This window comes from Aythya ferina (genome assembly GCF_964211825.1).
Source record: "Aythya ferina genome assembly, chromosome: 25".
Lineage (NCBI taxonomy): Eukaryota > Metazoa > Chordata > Aves > Anseriformes > Anatidae > Aythya > Aythya ferina.
The window spans coordinates 938,960-954,749 of NC_140323.1; the positions used below are offsets into that span (position 1 = coordinate 938,960).

General features: G+C 48.7%; 1 long non-coding RNA gene across 2 annotated transcripts in view; it reads right to left on the reverse strand.

The window, feature by feature from the left end:
• Positions 1–14,594, reverse strand: part of LOC311423737 — a 29,165-nt gene extending 14,571 nt beyond the window's left edge. The window contains exons 1-2 of one of the 2 annotated variants that reach the window (XR_014685839.1): positions 14,134–14,582; positions 11,530–12,663 (exon numbers count right to left, since the gene is read on the reverse strand). This is a non-coding gene — a long non-coding RNA (uncharacterized lncRNA). Of the gene's footprint in view, positions 1–11,159; positions 12,664–14,133 lie in introns of those variants that run through there. The other variant, XR_014685840.1, reaches the window with a different exon arrangement.
• Positions 14,595–15,790: the final 1,196 nt, after the last annotated feature.

Genomic DNA, 15,790 nt, shown 5'->3' on the forward strand with positions numbered 1-15,790 from the left:
CGTATTTTGTTACTGGTTTTTTTTGTTTTGTTTTGTTTTGTTTTGTTTTTTTGTTTGTTTGTTTGTTTGTGGTTTTTTGTTTGTTTGTTTTTTCTTCACTATTTCCTTTCTTTTTTCCCCCTCCCCAAGCAGGAGGCAGAACTTTGGTTTTGGAAGAAAAAGAAATAAGCAAAGTCCCAGGGTAGCAAGCAAGCCTGGGAGATGGAAATAGTCCGCAGGGGTGACGGGAGGTAGGGGAGAAGAGTCTCAGCACACACACGGTTGTGTCAGTGTCCACTCTAAATTGGGGTGGGTGTGTGGGGACCCCAGCAGCATGAAAGGGTCAGGAAGCAACTCATCAGAGAACGGAGGAGCGCAGGCTTGCCGTTGCTTGTATGCAAGCAGTACATAAATGTGCATCCTCGGTTCCCTGGCACCTACCCTGTTATTCTCTGCTGTCATGCTACAATGACCTTAATAGGGATAACATACCGAGTCTGGAGTTACGAAAATCTAACACTCACGAACGTCATCTAATGCCTTGTGGTATTGTGGGTGATAAAATAACTCTGGCTGGCCACAGAGGAATCTCCTTGGTGTTTTTAGTGACGAATGAAGCCCCGGTGGTACTACACGGCCCTCTCGGCTTCCTGCTGGTGAAGTCTTGGCTCCGGCTCCGGTTTAAATGCCATCAGCCACACCTTCCTCCTGACTGCAGGAAACTGCGATTGTTAAAATCAGGGCATGTTCCTGTTTAACTAAAAGGTTGAGATCAAATAAGCCAACGGCCTCGGCAATGCCAAACGAATTCCTGCCCAGGACTTTGCAAGTCTGCACAGCTGTGGATCTGCGTAACGCCCCGACCTCGATCGTGTAAGTGACATCTCGGCGTGTCACCCTGGGGAGCAGCTGGTTATAAGCTGATGACGCAAAGACTCAGGCAAATGTGGACAGGTAAATGCCAAATTTACTGACTAGTATCACTTAGCACAAAGGTCTTCAGTTTACCAACCATTGTACTGAAAGCAAACCGGTAACGTTTTTCATATACCTACACGGGATCCTGGCTACTTTAAAAGCTTTTTTTCCAAATGTGAAATTTGTCAAAGCTGCTGCTGCTTCTCAAAATGCTAAACCCTCAGCAAGATGTTTTCCAACAAAAGTCTATTTCAGCACAGAATTCCCAGCCAGCTTGATTCAAGAAATACCCCCTTAAACAATACCACGATAGCTCATCTGCTGGGACTGCTTCCCCTAACCTTCACCAACCAGAAGGTGATTCATTAAAATTCTTTTAATCTGCTTGTTGTAAGTCAGCCTTAAAATCATCAGCAACGACAAAACTACTTAATTCTTTGCTGTAGTAAAACAATTCTCTAAGTTAACTGCAAGTGAAGTAATGGTAGTTGTTAGCCTAGGGAAACTGGCAAGTTTTTAATGTTTGCTTATTTAAAATCAATACAATTTTGCATATGGGAAGGCTGAATTAAGTACAGGCTTAATAATTTGACCCAGATTGTACGTGGAATAAAGCTCTACAGAAATTCGGGAGTTCCTTGCTCCCAGATTTTACTCAAGCTGTGCCTCTTGCTTAATTACACTCCTTATTGCCCAGAAGGCCCCCAGTCAATTAGCGAGACTTAATCGCCATCTGAAAGAGGAGCTGCCGGAGCAGCGTGGCTTTGGGAGGAAATTGGTAGGAAACAATTATTTAGAGGAGGTACTTCCTTAGTTTCTGGAAGAAAAGCAGAAATACATCTTTGACGCCGACAGACAAGCTGCAGTCCTGCAGCGCCGTCCCAGTGAGCCCCAAAACCTGCAGGATTTTGGGAAGCTGGCAGCGTGCAGCTCCCTAACAGGGATGATGTCTGCTAACACAGCCACCAAAGTTCGTGAGGGAATATTCTCTACATGCACAGTGCATTGTTTTATGCTGTGACAATAATAGAAAAGCTACTGAGTCACAACAAACATTTAGGTTCAGTGTGTGTATTTTTTTTTTTTCCTGAAAGGTTTATTGTTACCCAGACAAGTTTCATTAGTAATGCCAGGGAAATGGCTTCTGCGGTAGTTTCAGTAACTCCTCGCTTTGAGTGGCTCGAACAGCCTCACACACCTCTGCCAGCCCAGCACATGCACGTGCTGATCCTCTCGCTGTGGTCCCTGCCGGCAGGAGGAAGAACGGGCAGGCATAAAAATGGCAATAAAACCCCTTTCTGGAGCAGTTTTAAACTTGGTTCTGACCTGCTCAGGTGCGCCCAGCTGACTGCTCACAAGTTCCCTCTGCTCTCCCCCTGCTGCGGGGCCGTTCAGCTGCTGGGGTGGGTGCCCAGTCCCCAGGGGTGGCCCAGGGGAAGGAGCTGGCACTGAGATCAAAAACGAGAGGCGTGGATTAGTTCCCAACAACCGTCAGGGATGTGTTGAGTAGTTGGATTTGCATAAAATACTTGCATGCTCTGTAGCAATCCAGCCCACACAAAAAGCAGGCACCGAAATGGAAACCTGCAGGTGAAAAACCTGGCCGCCCCTCCGGAGAGCTGCAGTCCTGGCATTTTCCCTGCGAAGTCTAAGAAAATCCCAGCTGGAAGAACCGAGCTCCTTTTCAGAGGGGTGGCACCATGTCAGCATGCAAGCTGCTTCCAAGCAGAGCGTGTGCCCCACGCTGAAGCTGGGTTCAAGGAATTTGGCATCCTGACGCCAGCTCTGCCTTGTAGCCCTCCCGGGGAAGGGAGGCTGCTGAGGTCCAGGCAGGGGCGAGCGGGCAGGCTCCTGAGCTGCAGGTTGTGCTCGGTTCCAAAGCGAAGGAGCTGAGACAAAAGTAATTATTTCAGCTATTAGCTGCTAAGAATAGAGCCCGCGGGGGTGCTGTGCATGGCTGAGGTGCACTGACAGCACAGTTGGAGGTAGCAGGGATGGCGGTGGAAGCCCAGAAATAGCCGCTCTCCACGCTCAGCACTCTGAAGCTGCGTGAGTCACCAAAATACATGGTGGGGGGACGGGCAGGGGGAGAGGAAATTACCCCCGGCCCGTACATGCGGAGCAGAACATGCCCCTGGGCTGAACGCTGGGTGTTCTGGGGGGAGAGCAGCGTTTCTGACCAAGGAGGGCATCCTCCTGCCCCAGCAGATGTCCAGCACGAGCCCACCCAAGGGGCAGCCCGGCCCTAGCCCTGTGTGGCCCCCCCAGGTCTCAGCCCCGTGCCCGGGCTCCGTCTCTCGGTGGTTCTCGAATATTTGCAAAAGCCAAACATTACCGGGGAAGGGGTGGCGGGGCGGGGGAATCGAGTGATCTCGGTCCAGCTGTGTTTCATTGTGTTTTCCCAACTGCTAATCTCACTTAAAGTTCCCTTTACAAATACCTGATAAATGGTTAAACACACGAACGGCAGGTATTTAAATACAGGACTGGTAAATGACCAGGTGCTGGGCTGGCGGCTCACACACACCTTTACCGTCGTGTCCCGGTGCTGCTCAGGACAAACCGTGGCGATACCACTTCGTGTTTTTCCTCAATATAGTTTGTAAGAGGCGATTTTCCTTTCGTGCTGTTTGTGCAGCTCTGGGTACAACACATTCCTGATCTATGACTAGGATTCCAAACTGCATAGTAAAATGAATAATAACGATAGTAAAAGTTGTACAACTGTTTTTATGCGGCAATCTTTGTGTTGCTTTAGTGCTGGGTTTTCCCGGCCTTTGTACATGGAATTAAAAAAGAAAAAAAAAAAAACTGTTTTGTAAAAAACACCATACCCAACCCAACCCAAGACAAAACAACAACAACAAAAAACAACAAAACCCCACAAACTGAAATTTAAAAGATTTCTTTCGTATCAGTCCCGGGTGCAACTGCAGAAAGTCAAGCTGGGCAGAATTAAACATCGCAGCTGGAGCACGGACAGGGCAGCAGACAGACTTGCTAAAAATAGATTAATCCTAATTACAGCCACACTTCTACTTTTGCAGGGTTTCCCGTTTCACATGGGGACACGAGGCTGTGAATGGACAGGGGGCCGGGGTCACACAGTGCCGGGTTGTGCCGGGCTCCAGCCGGGCACCGTCCTCGGGGGGCAGCGGGTGTTGGTGGCAGCCCCCTCCTCACCCACCTCGGGCTGCCCCGGCTCGGGACGGGCTGACACGGTCTGGCCTCAGCCTCCTGCCCTGGAAATCCGGCTCTTGCAGTTGGCAATAGCAGGAGAAACAGCCCAAGCAAACCGCTGGAAAATAGGGTCAGGTAACATGCGGGTTTGGGGTTGGAAATGTAAAAGATCACAGCCTGCCTGCAGGCTTCTTGTGCTGCCCGCAGCCCCCCGAGGATTACGCTCCTGGGACGGGTTGCACGGCGTGGTTAAAGCCCCGAGGAGGGTCCCTGGTGCCAGTGCATCCCATAGGACTCCAGAGGAATGTCCGTAAATCCCTGCTTGTTTATTTATGACAGCAGGCATATAGAGAGCCGAGCTACTACCTCATAAGCAGAATTACAAAATATTTAGATAAAAATACACATACTTAAGACTCTGCTTTCCAAACAACAGGAGTTCTTTTCTCACATAAAGCCAATGAAACTATGGAAAACAACTATTTTCCTATCCTGAAGATGTCTGCTAATTACCAATTTAAATATTTAGCCAGAAAATGTATTGCTATAATTACGTAGTTTTATCAGAAAGCAGGACTTAATGCAGTAATCACTAGGTGAGCAGAAGGGATGCATTTGGGTCTGCACAGATCGCCTCTGTGGTGACAAACAGCCAGCAACTGAAAGCCCTTCTGGGCCACTAAAACAAGGGAAAACTTCATCAAACATTTCCTCAATATAAAGGATTTACATAACTGAGAAACAAAGCTCCCACAACTACAGGGGAAACACCGAGGATTCCATTCAAAGCACCTAACTGAGCTTGTTTGGATGCCATAGAAAAAATAGAGCAAGTCCTGACAAATTTTAGGACGCAGCCATCAAAGCGGGCAGGATCCGAGCGCTGTCAGCACCACGCCGAGGTCGGCCGGGCAGGCGGCACCGGGGCGGAGAGAAATTCTGGTGGGGAAGGAGGCAGGCATCTGTCTGGGAAAACCTCCCTTGTTTTGAGCATTGGTAAATATTATTTTTCTTAACAGCTTTTGAGAGATTTCATTATACATTTTTGGCACTCATCTCCCCACTGAAGCGAAGATCTGGGATTCAGGGCTGCTTTGTCACATTTTTCATTAAATGGGAAATACCGACTCCAGAACGGCCGTATTGCTGGGCTTAGGGCTGCTCACCTGGGCTGACAGAAATTCATCTGCACGTCCCTGGTTTGATTCTCACACAAGATGGCCACACGCATTGAGTCTGCCATGTCCCGGCTGCCCTTGTAGCAGTTTTTGGCTGTTCTGCAGCCCAGGGTTGTCAGTCCTGCTGCCTCCTCCCAACTTGCTGAGGCTACGTCCTGTATACCTATTAAAAGTTTAACCAACCTTCATGACAAAGCAAAACTTTCCAGTTGGGAGAAAAAGAAAAAAAAAAAAAAAAAAAAAAAAAAAGGAGGGGTGGGGGGGGGGAACCTCTGATTAAGGACTTTCCCAGGCAGCTTTCTCAGCATCACCGTCCCTCACCTGAAGCAAGACCTCTGCCTCCTGCCCGTGCTTTGCAGGATACCCAAGCAGAAAAGCAGCTCGAGTGAAAAGCAGCCTGGTGGTGCCTTAGAGACCAACGAACACGAGGGCTCCTCTCACTGAATATGCCAGCCCCTGCCTGGAATGAAATTGTGATATTCAGAGTGGTTTCATTTGAATAAACCCTCACCATCACTAACCGGGGCGTTTTTGCCTTTCACGCTGGTTCAGATGGTGGCAAGTCCTGCCTGAGTTTTGTAGCTTCCTGCTGTCTCGTCCTTGAAACTGGGATTGTAAATTATTTTGGCTGGTGATAAACTGCCTTTGCTTGTACAGCACTGAGCCACTCTGGCCCCTGGGTCCCGGCTGAGGCTTCTCACCGCTTCTAAAAATAAGTAATTATAAGGTATTATCTCTTAAAAATACTTGTTAAAAAGAGGAAGCAAGAAGAGACTCATTTCCCATCTGTTCTCTCCCCCAACTACCAACACATTTTTAAAAATCTGCTTGTCTTTTTGTCAGTTCTCTTCTGTAGCCTTTCTTAAAATAAGGGTGCACAACAGTTTAAAAGTTAGGATGGGTACTTTGCACTTAGAAAACAAGATTCATTTGGATACCACAATTAAGTTCTAAAATCCAAATTACCATTAACAGAATAAAAATAAATCACAAAAATATTTTTGTGCAAGAGCTGGTTATTTTTCCCAGCCCAGAACTATTTTGCAAACCACTCTTGATTAGAAGTTGAATTTTCTAATTTTTTCTTCCTAAGAAAAAATAGATATAGTATTTTTCAGTATATTTTCATTATTCATATTTGACCAATTCTGATTAGCCATATCAGTCTGCCTGTAGATTTTTTTTCCCTTTCCAGAACGGGATACCTTTGCTTTGAGTGCTTTGGATAATTCGTAAAGTAGAAAAAAAGAAAAAAAAAATTAAACATTACAAAACAAAACAGATGAAAACACTTTCAGCTTTGCTCATGTCCCTGCCAACTATTTTTCTTTTTAAAGAAAACAAAAAACAACCCAGCCCCTTCTCAGCCTGTACAGGACTGTATCATTTTACTGCTTTAAAGGGGAAAGCACGGCCGAGGATGAGCGGTCAGCCTGCTGGCAGCGCCAGCACCAACGGGACAGCAAGGACAGGGTTTAAGCCTCTGAGCCAGCCTCTAATGCTATTTCTCCCCCCAAAAATAAAGCATTAAGAATATATTGTAACTAATATATTAAGTTTGAAGCCTTTTTTAAACAACTATTTTGAACAGCACAAAGATCAACCATATTATTAAGAGATTAATAGCGTGAACACGATTTATTTGCCTGTTGGCTGTGCTGGACACAGGCCACCACTTTTTAATTTTTTTCCCACACTGTCATTTTGTGTTCCTCACAACCGGGCCCGGAAAAGGAGGCATTTAATACTTCAAAAAGACAAGAGTAGTATTTCTAGCAGGCCTTTACCTCCTTCTCATTTATACCTGTGCTGAGCAGTTTCTCTCTTTGGAAGTCAGCAATAGCTCGGTGCACTTTAACACACCGAAACCAGCCTGGCAGAAACTCGCCTTGTGAGGCTTTTGTGCTGCCATCCACTGCCGCATTCTCTGAGTAGGTTACTGTGAAAGATAAATAGCCGAGTCCCGACGTGATTTAATGGAGTTTCCAAAACCTTCTGTCAGTAAAAGCTCTGCTTGGTGTAGGAACTTTGCACTTTTTTTTTTTTTTTTTTTTTTTTTTAAACTGTAGCTCACTCCAGGCTTCATTTGCCCCTTTTTTTGATGGGTTTTTCTCCAACAGGAAGGTATTTCACCAAGTCGTTGAGATGATTGTGTTCCAGGTACGCTCAGGGCTGCCAGAAACGTTGCATCACTTGCGGGTTGGGCAGATCCCATGGGTTGCGTTGGCTCCGTCCCTCCAGGGAAGGTGGGGACCATTTTCTGCACAGCATCACCTCGAGCTCTCCTGAGCCCAGCTGAAGCCATCTGCTTTGCCTCCAGCACACAGCTCATATCAGCAGTCACACAAACACTGTCTTTCCGCACTACTAAAGCCGTTTCTAGATGCTATATTCATCCTGGGTTTTCTGTCATAGGTTGTTGAAGCTTGCTACAGTACTGAGGGCCAGCAGATGCCCATGGGCTGATAGTTTATGAGGGCTTCAGAGTTCAGCTGAAGGAACTCTATTTTGGAGGAATAGGTGAGCTTTCTCTTTTCCCACAGCAATAGCAAACATTCCCCTCTGATCTATGTGCTGTGGTTTCGAACATTTCCAGCAGACTTGGACCCTCGCTCTCAACACACAGACCTCAGTGCTGCAGCATGGACCTTCCTGCTCAGGTCCCCATGCTGCACATGGAGGCCAGGGAGCCACCTGGGGGTCACTTGGGAGCCCATAGAGGGTCCCTTGCCCCTGGCCAGCTCCTCAATACAGGCCGATATGGGCCGGGAAGCCTGGGGGAGTTGCTGCAGGCCAGAAGATGGCCGCCGCTCGGCCTCCATCACCTCAGTGTGCCGTGAGGCGAGGGCTCGCCACGGCGTGAGGTGCGCTTCATGCGCTGCTGTCCTGGGTTCACCCACAGCCCTATTTTCCACACGTAACCATGGTAACCCAAATTATCTCGCAGAGGTGTGCATTAGCCCTGTTTGCCGCAACCGCACATCGAAGCCCACCGCTGGGCACGCTCCGCTCACCAGCGGATCCGAGGTGCCTGAAGCCGTGCGGAATGGGAGGTCGCCTTTGCCATTACAACACGATCCCAGCCAGGGCAGAGCGGGAGGTGGGGAGAAGGAAGAGGAAGAGTAGGAATGCCAGAGCGGTTCAGGCACAATGCTGGCTCTCAGCAATATGATTAGTTACTTGGCAACGAGAGCAAGGTGTGTCAGAGGGGATGGGACACAAACACGCCAGCCCCAGCAACAGCTCCAGAAGAGAGGAAACTCACGGCCAGTACGGCTCGCCTGGTTTTGCCATGGAGCACATAAAAGGCAAGAATTAAGTAACACCTGGAAGCAACCTCCCACCGAGCACGTTATAAAACAGCGTCAGGTCCCTTGCTGCCCATTCTCAGAAAATGTTTTTCAAGCAACAGCACTTGGTTCACCAGAAAGAAAGTTGCCTGTCCTGACCCTCTGCCTACACGGAGCCGTCTCACCCAGCCAGGGACAGCACAGATGCCTCCATCATTTAGGCTGTCCCGAGGGATTTCATGCTTGCCACAGCTCTGGAGGTGCTGCGGATTGGCTCGATCCTAACAAACGGTATTCCTCAAAAGAGGAAAAGACCTCCAGATTTCCTGAGACCTAAATCATTGGAAAGTCTGCTGCATTGTACACAAAATTATCAGCCCCAAGAAGTTAAAAAGCAAAGTCAAAACCAAAGAGAGACTTTAAAAGTTTTCCTCATAAATTCTTTTAAATCAAGATAAAGGGAAGAGACACACACGCGTCTTAAATAATGAAAAGAAAATGGATTCTAAAATTATTATTGAGTGGATTCTAACTCAGTAGTAATATTAGAAGAAAAGTCATTTCTGAGCAGTCAGGGACTGCTGAGCTGACAGTCTTACACTGCAACTGTCCTGGTTGCATTGAGGCACCAAGACTTGAATTCCAATTTGCTTTAAATTGAATATTTCACCTTACTCAAGAAGGAGGACAAAAAACACACCTATATTCTTTTGTAAACATATAAACATAGTTTCCATACTCGTTTCTTTGTTGCACAACAGTACTAGAGGGGTTGGTTTCATCTCTGAGGCAAAGGATTGCACAGAAAAGCAAAGCCTGATGTAAATGAGCTATTGAGCATCACCTACACACCAGCAGAGCTGCCCAGGAGATGCGATGGGCACCCAGACCAGGCTATTAACTCTGAAGGACTGGCAGCCAAAGCAAGCAATGCCTGGGGAAACAGTGTGCTGGATGAGGCACGCAAGAGTGGCATGTCAGCATATGGTGGTAATTCTGCCTCCCAGTGCAAGGACACAAGGAAATTCTGCATGCTTCGGGGCAGTGAGGGGAGCTGTGACTCCAACAACAGCATCTGCATTAACCTTGCTGCTCTGTTTTGATCATTTTCCTACAGTCCCCAAACGACCACAGCCTAGTAACAGAGGTTCTCTCCTTTTGGAAAAACTGTCTCACTTTACTGCCCACATCTGTAGGACAGTTAGCTTTCAAAGAGGTAAATCTACAGCAGGGTAAAAGGTCCAGGGTATTTATAAAAAGTCAAGGAGTCTGTGAAATGGAAGCTTGTGCGGGAAACTGTCTTCTGGCATTTAGCATACCCTGTTTCCATCAGTAATAAGCCTTGGGTGAGAAGAGGGAGATGCTGAAGGGGAATATAGGGAAACAGCTTGGATATGACAGGTGAAAATAAGGCCATCAGAGCTGCACATCAACGAGCCAAGAATGAGCGAGACCTAAGTCTCAGCCTTCCCTCTGACACACGCGCTTTCAACAAGGCTACCTGGGGGAGCCCCGGGCTCCCCGAGGGTTTGCTTTTGAGCTGCTAAGAGCCTCCCTCCTTAGCAATGCCCTCCCCGAGATGCAGCGAATGCTTTCTGCAATGTCAGCCTGGAGACCTGCGGCTGCCGTGCTGGAGCTGGGAGCTGGAGGCTTCCTCCAGCAGCTGGGAGGGGGCACATGGGCAAGGGCAGCAGCAGAAGGCGCCCGTTTTGCCCTGACTCCTGCGAGTGCGCATTTGTTTCTGCACAGCCTCACTACCAAACCCGCTGAAATCCAGGTTATATAATGCCACTGCTGCCTCGAAACGGGGAGGTTAAAATGAGGTCGTCCAAGATGGGAGCTGACTGTGGCCTGCAGCCGGCTCTGAAGGACAATCTGGTGCTTGGACCGGACCCTGGGCAGAGGGGAAAACCGAAATGCTGGGTGCTGGAGTGTGCATTAACACGCAGCCAGGATGCTGAAAGTCACTTGAGCATTCAGGGTGTGGAGAATGAGCTGGCAGCATTTAGCGATGGTACAAAACCAGCGGGGCTCATCCACAATAAAACAGGGAGGAGTAAAGGAAGGATCTCACGATAGGCAGTGGGCTGGGGAAAAAAACGAACTGATTGACTTCAGAATTTGTAGGCATGCTCAAAGGGATAGGTTAAAAAATGTACCCCTAACTGAAGGCTTCCAAGTGGGATGTGGGAATGACGGTAGATAGGTAGATAAACGCTGTGCCTGCCGGCTTCCCGAGGTGCTCCCTGCCAGGCAGGGGAAAAGGCCAGCTCTTGGCATGATGGATTTGTGCAGCCCCAGCAGGGCAGGGCTAACTCTTGCCTTTGCATCATTCTGTTTACGTGACGAACTGTACTGAGCAGGCAGCGTGACAGTCCACGGCCACAGGGCACCGTGAAACTGCAGGACGCTGGATAAACACTCCAGAGAGCAGCTTTGTGTTGCATCCAGCCCCAGGTCTTACTCATTTCACAGTCCAGCATAGCCAGCACCATTAAAACATTTTAAAGGGTGCAAGTTGTACTTTCTTTCCATCAACGTTGTACAACTGGTATGCTGTGGAAAGGCCACCACATGAAAGTGGACCCAGGTAAGAAAGCATAGGACCGTAATAGAAATGTGAAGTCCTGCTTTAAAGGCAGATATTTATTTCCCAGAAAACTAGTGTAATTCCTACGGAACAAAGAACAAAAGCTTCCTTCTGTAAACCCATTTCACAGCGACCACGAGGTGGGGAAATCTATCACGCTTAGGTAACTGGTATTTGAAGGGAGCTACTTTGAGTAGTGCAGGGTTAGTGTGTCAGTGAGCTTCAGCACTGCACATTTAGTCGTTCAATGACTGGAGAGCCCTAAAAACAACATGCAGATGCCTTACAACTTTGGACCATTGCAAAGAAAAAGAGACAGAAGTCATGTTATCAAGGGCATGAAAGTTTGATTGAGAAAGACCTACTGCCTTCTAATAGAATGTGAAAAAAATACCTGGCTTCCATTTCCATGGTAACTCCTTCCTTCAAAGCACTTTTAAGTTGTTTCCTGTTCCTCTAGCTTCTTTGCAGGCTTTAGAACAGAACAGTCAAGGCTGGAGAGCTGGTAGCACACCTGCAGCAGGACGGCAGATGAGAAACTACATCTTCGTCTCTGACAGCACGTGATGAGCTGAGCTTCTGTCCCACCAGGGAGACATCTGTGTTACCATCGCTAAACTGAATGTTTACCGACTGCAGAAAAAAGCAAACTACTCTTCTGCAGAAGACAGCAAGAAGGGATCAACGCTGCTCCAGCCTCTCTCCTTGCAGGAGCCGGTGCATATGAGTTACACAAGTCGCTTCTAGTAGAGGTCCCATCTCAGGAAGGAGTCCTGTGGTTATACTCCAAAGGATGCTGGTTTGTAAGGGTAATATTTTTATAGGCAACCATCCGTGTCAGCCTTTGCTGCTCTTAGCATTAGCACACCCTTCTGTGTTACTTGCCTTTTGTTTTTCAAAGGAGGTAGGCAGGCTGAGAACTCAGAAGGGCCAGCCAGGGCCATGCAGTCCTCTAAGCCCTGCTCCAGTCTGACAGCGATCCTAAGGCAAGGAATTATCTCAAGTAAAATACTCGCTCAAATGGACCATGAACACAGCTGCAGGATACTTTGTTAGCAGCTGATAATGTAGGTAAGAAGTGTTTTGTCAGATGGGCAGCGTATGAAAATAAGTCTGAGCAAAAGAAACTTAAGCCTCTTAAATATTAAAGTTCCAAAATTAAACCCTTGTTTATATAACGATTGGGTCACTGCAGCAGAACACGGGAGTTGGCAGCATTGTACCAAAAAAGGCACTGCGAAGCACAGACCTTTCCACGGGGCACCGAGTCTCCTGCAGAAGCAGCCTCTGCAGTGGGGGATTTCTGCTCATTTCTGTCTCTCCCGGGCCCCCTGCCCCGTTAATATCCACACCTGATCCACTCGCTCAGCCTGCACAGCGTGGTCTCATACAGCAACCCCGTGAGCTCCAACGCCGGCCGGGCTCTGCGCAGGCAGGGAGCTGCTCCGGAGCCACCTCCAAACACAAATCCAGCTGGTTTCGGCTGCCCTCCACCTCTGCAGGGCGGGGATCCAGGTCTTCTGGGTACCTGCAAACAAAGGGCTGCCTTGAGAATTAACCCTAAAACCGATCCTCATCCTTGCTGCTCATTAAAACCTCCACTGGGGTGAAAGGGTTGGAAAAGCAGGCGTGCTGCTGCTAAAGGTGCTAAGTGCAGTTCCTTCTCAGCGCCTTTCTCAAATCTGTCCTGTTGCACTGTCCTCTTCTATCGAGCAGGTCAATTTGTAGACCACAAGTTCAATTTTGTGGATTTAAACAATGATGCAAGCTGTATTTTTTTTTTTTTCTTTTCAGAATAAGGAATGAAACTGGTAATGAAGTCTCTAGAAACACTCCAGAAAACAACACAATAATGTGAGAAATGCAGCTTGGCATAACTTTAGGAGAAAAAGTAGGCAGGAATCAAATACCCCTGCTACTTTAGCTTGGCTAATTGCAAATGGTACCACAACAAACTACAAGTAAGAAAAATATAGAAAATAACTTTATGAAGCTCTTCTATTGCAGAGTATCTTTAAAAAGCCTTCTAGAAAGCCCTTTATCATGTTACTAAGCACACCTTTATTTATTATTTTGTAAGAAAAAAGCACAGAAGAACTTAATCCAAACTAAATATTTAGCCAAACAGCAATTAACTAACAATGATGAATGGTAAACAGTCCTAGTCCCAGGCTAAACCGGGACTTTAAAGCCTGTTTATCTGGGCTAAAGCTGCCCGAGGGAAAGGCAACTTTATTGAGTAAAGTTTGTCTCTGCCACCTCGCTATTAAAATAGTCTACAAACAGAAACGACATCATACGTTCTGAAAGGAAAAAAAAAAAAAAAAAGAACATAACAACCCATTGCCTAGAACATACAATGCTTTATGGAACAATTATCCCTAAATAGAAAAGCAGAGAAAGCACAAAGCTGCAAAGCAGCCACTTTCAACCTCCGTGGCCTTCCGTTAAAGCAGAAATGAGTGAGAGACCCCTTCAAGCCCTCCTCCTGCTCCCATTTAGCCCCAGATGGACGGTCCCACTGATCCGGTAGGAAGGAGTGAGCCTGGGCAGAGTTGTCCGAGACTTCTTCTGTGCAGGTCCGCGTGTTTAAACGCAACATAATTAGCTTTTATTATTATTATTATTATATATTATTCTTATGCATATCAATTCTTCTTATATATATTATGTATACCTATTATTCTTATATATAATTGTTATTATTATATTAAATGCAAGATAATTAGCTTTTTATTATTATTCTTATATATATATATTATTCTTATGCATTACTTGCATTCTTATGTATATTATGTATATCTGTTATTATTATTGCTGTTATGGGATGGGATGGGACGTGCAGGGGGTGGGCTGGGACTGGATGTGCGCGGGCTGTGCACACCCGGGATGCTCCCGGGCTGTGCCGTGCCGCAGCCGCCCCCCCCCACAGCCCCATTCCCCCTCGTGCACCCCCTGCATCCCCCCCACATCCCCCCAATGCCCCCCCGGTACCTGCCTGGCTGCTCGCAGCATCCCCACGGCTCCGGGGGGGGGAACCAGCAGCGGCTGCCCCTGGCCGTGCAGGATGCAGCCGGAGCAGGAACGGAGGCGGGGGGGCGGTAGCGGGACCCCTCCCGGGGCCCCCGGGGCCCCCCCAACCCCGGCTCGATGCGGCCAAGGTGACCCCGCGCCGCCTGCAGCTCCCGGGAGGCGCCGGGCATCGCCCCCCCCCGGGCCCGGCTCGATGGGGGGGCCGGGGGGGCCGTCGGACGGGCGGAGGCAGAGCTCCTCGCTGCCCGGGGTGCTCCTTCTCGGCCGCATTTTCCTGTTCTTGCACATAGGACCCGGGGTGTCCTGGCCCAGGAATGCCTGAGAAAGCTTCAAAAATCCGGAGCGGGAGAGGCAAACCTATTTTGGGATCTTCTTCAATAAATACGTTTAAAAAAAAAATAAAAATAAAAGAGCAGCAGGAGGAGGAATCCGTTTGTGAAGGTTGGTTTTGAAGCGCTGCTCGCTCTCTCCAGTTCTGCAGCTACTCCGTGTGTCACCGCGCGTCTCCGTGGCCACCTTCCAGCACCTCCACAGTCATTAGTGGGTATTATTCGCGCTCCCTCCTAGGAAGCAGGGGGATAATCATTCCCCATTTAACGGATGGGAAACTTGGCACAGCACAGATTAAGTGATTTGCTGACAGGCACATAAGAAAATTGCGCTAGTCAAGCATTCTCTCAATTATGCCATCCTTGTAACTGCATAATTTCCCTCTGTGATTCCAAACACGGAGCAAACTCCCCGTGTCGGGCTGCAGTTCTGCCTGCAAAACACGCGGACAGCGTTGGCACCCACGCATTCACGGCAGGACGGGTTACACCACGCTGCATATTCAGCACAGAATAGCAGTCTTGGTGATCCCCCAGGCTGTGTCAAAGCATCTCGGGTCTGTCCCATGCAGGTGTGGAGCCAGGGGACCGAGGGATGCTCGGCTGCGTGGGTGCTGCACAGCCCCCTGCCAATACTCATGGCCGGAGCCGAGCGCTGCTTCACGCCTGGCAATTCACATGGAAGCACACGAGGGTCCCTCAGCTCCTTTCACAGCCCTGCAAAAATCCTAGAGGGGAGAACAAACCAGGCTCCGGGATCCTTGGGGTTTGGGTGCTGCAGCCCCCACGCAGCGAGCCCCCAGTGTTCCCACCCAGCCTCCTGCAGCACCCGCTGCCGCCTGGGCCGCGGGCTCTTCGGGCTCCCCTGCCCTCGTTTGAATTGGCCCGGCCTGCCCGGCCTCGTAATCTGCTGCTAAGTGGGACTGTCGATGAACGGCGAGATAAATTTAGAAAGAAATCTTTGTGTGGGTCAGAGGAAAAACACCGCGGCCGCTGGAATCCGAGCTGCGGCGCCGTGGCCTGGTTCCCTTCGGTGCTCCTGCCTTCTGCCAGGGCTTCGTGCTGAGCTCCTTGCTGGGAAAGCAGGAGGGCCCTCAGGGCTTTCAGGTTTTCCTAAACTCCTCTGGAGATGGCAAACCAAGGAGTCCTGCAGGTACAAATGATTACTTTTAATGCATATTTGTGGAGAAGGTTGAGAGGGCCGGGGAGAGCCGTGGGCTCCACGCTGCCCCAGCTCCAACCCTTCAGCCTCTTCCAGAGCAAGTTTACTTCCCCCGGGATTTGTTTTTACGC